Source organism: Primulina tabacum, unplaced genomic scaffold (assembly GCF_025594145.1).
Source record: "Primulina tabacum isolate GXHZ01 unplaced genomic scaffold, ASM2559414v2 Contig822, whole genome shotgun sequence".
NCBI classification, from domain to species: Eukaryota; Viridiplantae; Streptophyta; class Magnoliopsida; order Lamiales; family Gesneriaceae; genus Primulina; species Primulina tabacum.
The window spans coordinates 26,639-33,560 of NW_027459930.1; positions in this window are offsets into that span (position 1 = coordinate 26,639).

Here is a 6,922-nt window from a genome sequence, read left to right on the forward strand (position 1 = left end):
AATATCTTCTGGAATATTTCACCTACATAAAAAGATGTAAATTTATTAACAAAAAAATGAACATCATAAAACAAAAAATAAAGTGTACCAATAATTCATGTTTTCATCAATGCAGGAAACAAACCTGAGAAAACAATCGGGTATAAGCCCATATCGAGGTGTTTTCCAATTTATAAGCCCATATTGAGGTGTTTTTCATCAATGCAGGAAACGGTATGGATATTTTCCCTTTTTGAATTTTGGAATGAGAATCGTAGAAGTATAAGCCCATATTGAGGTGTTTTCCAATTTATTAGCCCATATGTTTTTTTAAGCCCATATCGTAGAAGTACAAGTCTTCCGGTCATTATAAGCCCATATGTATTTTTTAAAAACAATCGGGTACCCGATCGGGTAATTCGGGTACCGATTCAATATCCGAACCCGACCCGACTAAAATATAGTCGGGTTCGGGTAATACCCGAACCCGACTATTTACCCTATTTTACCCGAAAGTTGCACCCGATCGGGTTTCGGGTCGGGTGGAACCCGAAAAACCCGACCCGATTGCCCACCCCTAATGATATCCACCATTTTTATTCAATGTACCTGGGATTACTAGTGATCATTCGATAATTACTGCGTACATGCATGCATACAAAATTAAATTAGGCAGCGAGTGAAAATGGAAGAGAAACTAATTGATAGGTATATATGTAATATTATATATTCACAAGAGACTTACTATCAAAATAATGGCTAGCTAAAATTAAGTAGTTAGCTCGCGTAAACTTTTTTTTATATCTTAATATTTTGGATTTGCATTCTATTTTAATAGGAAATTATATTAACTAATACGAAAAATATATTAAGAAGATTGGTTTATAAAAGAACCCCAAAAAATTAAATCACCACGTTACACAGCTTAAATATGATGAGTAATCTATGTTTTTTTTGTTGAGAAAATAACATTTGTATGAAAAAGTTAGCATAATCACGATGTTTTATATAATTAAGAGTAGGTCTCTTATGAGACGGTCTCACGAATCTTTATCTGTGAGACGGGTTAACCCTACCGATATTCACAATAAAAAGTAATACTTTTAGCATAAAAAGTAATATTTTTTCATTGATGACCCAAATAAGATATCTGTCTTACAAAATACGACCAGTGAGATCGTCTCACACAAATTTTTGCCCTTAGTTAATTAGTTTAATAATAAGCCTCATTAATATCGAGTTCGAGTCAGTGTAATTAATTAATTTTTTAATTTTTTGACAGGAGTGTAATTAATTTTTAAAATTAAAAAAAGGAACAAATTTTCATGAGGTAGCTTGGTACAATGAATTACTGTGGGGACCCGGACGGCAATTTCATAATCGTCATTGGGACAATTTAATCAATTATAATAAATAGGGTCTAAATTTATTTTTTTTTTAAAATGCAGAACGTAATGGAAATCATACTAGTTTACATATCAGTATAAAATAAGGTACCAGTCTTGTACAGCATACATCCAATACAGACTAAGGTTCAATAACTAGCTATCAAGTGTTCAAACCCTATCTACAGCAACATTAAAGTCTGTGGTCTCCACTCTAATCATGATCTCTTGTCATCTCCTCGACCCTGATCATGTCCCACCTGTTGTCATGCACACATACAAACACGACAACAGCCGGATAATTCCGGTGATAATATAATCCCAGTAAAAATCAACGAACATGCAATCATATAAACAATGTAAAAGCATGTAACAATTATCAGTAACATATATCAAAATCTGAAACATAATCAATATGAAATCGTAAATCAGACTCGTGACTCCACGGCTCAGACTAGACTCAATCCTAGTCTAGGGATCCCGGTTTCCAGACGTTGGCATTCCATATCGACCAACAGTAATAGAAGAAACTCCGATTCTATCCACGTCGATATAACCAAGCATCCAATGTCTTGACCTAACCGTCACAGACTTTGGCGTTTTCACCAATTTCCTATCCTGTGACATCGTGCAATGTGCCCGTGGCGATCCCACCACTATCAGGCACTTCTGTCACAAGATCACTCATCTAATACTCATCTAATACGTGCTTTCTATAAATCAATAGAACAAGCATATCAATTTAAATCAATGAACATAATAATAATAAGTATGTGATTTAGGGAAACTCAAGTATATCCCACTTGAGTCGATGTCTCAATACCACATTGACTTATACCTTTCGTTTGTAGTCTCATTCTGAAGCAATATCAGTTCTGAACTCAAGACTGTCTCTGTAAATCTGAAACAACATATCGAGAATCATAATATCAATGTTCTATTCTCAATTCAACACTGAATCTGATTAATTTGGATTTAAGTCAAATCAACAGCATAACGGCACAATCTCAGTATCCCCATCAATATCAAATCAACAGACATCAATTACAAATCATAATTCATATCCGATACAATCTGTAATTCATTCATAATCCAAATCTGTCCGATTCCAAATCAATATGATCAGAAAATCATAGCAATTCCATAATCAATCTGTTTCTCAATCTGACTTCGATTCTACGATGTCTAACATGCCAAGAACATCATATATGAAATGTATTCCATTCCAACAACATCATAATTTCAAAACCTATCAAAACATAACACAACTTACGTTCAGTTGTAGCCTGCGTTGATAGGAACACAGTACTGAAGTCGGATTCAAATTCTGACGGGCGCATCTTTCACAAAAAGCGTAGGGATTTTTCACAACTTTCCCCTGAACCTTTCTCGGTTTTCTTGCGAAGGAAATGAAGAGAATTGCAACTTATATACATCAGTTGCATGGTAAAGCTACGTGGCTCGTCCTTTCACAAAACACGTCTCGCCGCGAGTGCGCTACCTTTGGACCGCGGGTGCGCTGAGCATACTGAATCACTACCAACATTTCAGAAAGAACGACCACGGGTGCGGTGCTTTTTGTACCGCGGGTGCGGTGCCTCTATTGTAGCAACATCGCGGGTACGGTAGATTTTATGGCGCGGGTGCGGTGACCGTTCTATATCTCTTCAGAAATTTCCTATGAACCACCGCGGGTGCACTGTCTTTTGAACTGCGGGTGCACTGTCTGTGCTGTCCCAACAATATATTTTGCAACTAAAATCGAATCGCAACGTCTCTTGTTCGGTCTTCGATAAATACATCAAATCATGGATTAATAATTGTTGATTACCAGCTCACATCTCGGGCATTACATTTCTCCTCCCCTAAGATATGATTTCGTCCTCGAAATCTCAGGTAATCATATCAAATGCCATCAAATCAATACAATAACTCAGTCAAAGTAATAGAAACTAAAATAACAGACTCACATCATCAAAATAACTCTGGGAACTCCTCTCCCATGTATGATTCAGTCTCCCAGGTAGCTTCCTCAGTGCCATGACGAGTCCACTGCACTTTCACGAGCGGAATTGTCTTTGTTCTGAGCTGTTTTTCTTTACGATCGATAATTCGAATTGGTTTTTCGACATAACTCAATGTCTCATCCAGCTTGATCTCGTCTGGCTGAATAATATGAGAATCATCGGGGAGATACTTCCGCAGCATAGATACATGGAAGACATCATGTATTCCTGATAATGAAGGCGGTAAGGTGAGTCGGTAGGCACGATCTCCTATCTTTTCGAGAATTTCATATGGACCAACGTATCGTGGAGACAATTTCCCTTTCTTGCAAAATCTAACAACTCCTCGGAAAGGTGAAATCTTCAGAAATACTCGATCTCCTGCCTCAAATACCAACGGTCGTCGTCGAACATTGGCATATTTGGCCTGTCGGTCCTGTGCTGCCTTCATTCTTTTCCGAATCAGCTTCACTTTCTCCGTCATATCTCTGATCATATGAGGTCCAATCTCAAGAATCTCAGAGATATCATCCCAATAAAGAGGGGATCTGCATTTTTTTCCGTACAACGCTTCGAATGGAGCCATCTCAATACTCGTCTGATAGCTATTGTTGTACGAAAACTCGCACAGAGGCAAGGAATCTTGCCAATTAGTGCTAAAATCAAGCACTACAGCTCTCAGCATATCTTCCAATGTCTGAATCGTCCGCTCTGATTGTCAGTCAGTCTGGGGATGATATGCGGTACTCAGATGTAACTTTGTACCTAGAGCCTACTGTAAACTCTGCCAGAAGTGCGAAGTAAATCGAGGATCACGGTCTGAAACAATCGACTTCAGCACTCCGTGCAATCTAACTACCTCTCGCACATAAATATCGGCCATCTGGTCATATCTGTATGTCATTTTGTATGGGATAAAACATGCAGATTTGGTCAATCGATCAATCACGACCCAAATCGCATCACCGCCTCTGGAGGATCTCGGTAACTGCGTCACAAAATCCATGGAAATGTGATCCCATTTCCATTCAGGAATGGACAAACTCTGTAATAATCCTCCTGGTTTCTTTCTCTCGGCTTTCACCTGTTGGCAATTCAGACACTTGGCTACAAATTCAGTAATATCAGATTTCATTTGTTTCCACCAATATTGTGTCTTCAAATCATTATACATTTTCCTGCCACCAGGATGAATGCTAAAACGACTGCTGTGCGCTTCTGTCAATATTCGGTGTTTCAAATCTGAAACATTTGGCACAACAATATGATTATTCACATACAAAATACCATCATGAACCTAATACTCCGATTGATGTCCAGATCTGACCATAACAATCGAATTTTGTACGTTCTGATCAACTTTCTGTGCCTCTTTGATTCTCACTATCAATTCTGGTTCAGCTCGAACTGCACATAATCTCAAAGGCTGACAATCTGTTTCAAAAGCTAATCCATACAAACAGCAGTCTTCTATCAAATTCGAGACACCTATCGTCGATAAGGATAAGGAACATACCTTTCGACTCAGTGCATTAGCTGCTACATTGGACTTTCCTGGGTAATATTTGATTTCACAATCGAAATCCTTCAGTAAATCGAGCCATCTTCGTTGCCTCATATTCAGCTCGGACTGTGAAAACAGATACTTTAGGCTCTTGTGATCAGAATAGATCTCAAACTTTTCACCGTACAGATAATGTCGCCATATCTTCAAAGCAAAGACAATGGTCGCCAATTCAAGATCATGAATTGGGTAATGACTCTCATGTGGTTTTTGTTGTCTCGAGGCATAAGCAATAACATGCCCTCGCTGCATCAGTATACAACCCAATCCTCGATGAGATGCATCACAATAAACCAAAAAATCACATGTACCTGATGGAATCGTCAAAATCGGTGCACTGGTCAGTTTTTTCTTTAATTCAAGAAAACTGGTCTCACATTCCTCAGACCAAACAAATGGAGGATTCTTTTGAGTCAACTGTGTAATCGGTTTGGCAATACTAGAAAAATCTTTGATGAATCGACGATAATATCCTGTCAAACCCATAAAACTGCGAATCTCGGGCACTGATGTCGGTCTCGGCCAAGAAATCACTGCCTCAACCTTACTGGGATCAACAGCTATACCGTCTCCGGATATAATATGTCCCAGAAATACTACCTGTCTCAACCAAAACTCACATTTCGACAGTTTAACATACAATTTCTCAGCCCTCAAAATTTTCAACACAGTTCTCAGATGATCAGTATGCTCAATCATATTTTTCGAATAAATCAATATGTCATCAATAAATATAATGACAAAATCGTCAAGGTATCTTTGAAAGATACGGTTCATCAACCCCATGAATACAGCCGGTGCATTCGTCAAACCAAATGGCATGACAATAAACTCATAATGTCCATACCTGGTTCTGAATGCAGTCTTCGAGATATCAGAATCCCTGACTCTCAGCTGATGGTATCCAGATCTCAGATCAATCTTGGAATATACGGATGAACCCTGTAACTGATCAAACAAATCATCAATGCGAGGCAAGGGATATTTATTCTTTACCGTTGCTTTGTTCAGTTGACGGTAATCGATACAGAGTCTCATTGAACCGTCTTTCTTTCGAACAAACAGTACTGGAGCACCCCAAGGAGACACACTCGGTCTGATATACCCCTTGGCCAGTAGATCTTCCAACTGTTCATTCAACTCTTTCAACTCAATCGGTGCCTGTAAAGTCCAGAAATTTAATTCGCGTAACCTAAGTGCATGCAATCTAGGATTTTTACTTTTAAATACATGTTTAATTATTTTGATGCAATTCATGCATAATTCATGCATGATAGGATTTACTCCCTGAAATTTTAAAAGTACCCGCATTAGGGTTTCTAGGTGCATTTCACGTTCGAACGAGGAGTGGAGGCCGGAGAATTTTAAGGAAAATTATTTTATTACACAATTTATTTTTATAAATTAATTTAAAGTATTTTAAATTGTAATTTTCGAAAATGAGAATTTTTGGGTATTTTTACCCGCAGGATTTGAATTTTTAATGGTAAACAAATTTTATCGAATCGGGAGACGTTTCGAGGTTTCGGCTAATATTTTAAGAAATCTTTTAACATAAAATATTTTTCGGGATTGTATTTGAATTTAACGAGCCAACTTTTAAACTCAATAGATTTAAATATTATTTTTAAACCTTAATTACCAAGATTAGGGCCTTTAATCTTTTTAATTAACATTACAATTAAACCTATTTCCACCCCTTAACCTCCCCGTAACCCCCACAATCGATATTCACCAAATTCTTGTAGAATTACCTCGGCTTTTGGCAGCAGCAAGCTCAAGGGACACGGCCACTTCATTAACCAAATAATGGACCCTTAGTTAATTCCCTAAACTCCCACTAACCTATTTACGTTTCAACAGCCGTCCATTCCACCACTCACAAGTTTCTTTCGTGATTCTTGCTACTGCAAAGTTCGGTGAGGCCATTTTCTCCTTCAAGCTAAGCGTTTATTCCTTCGGCCATTTGTCCCTCGATCGGTTGTCCA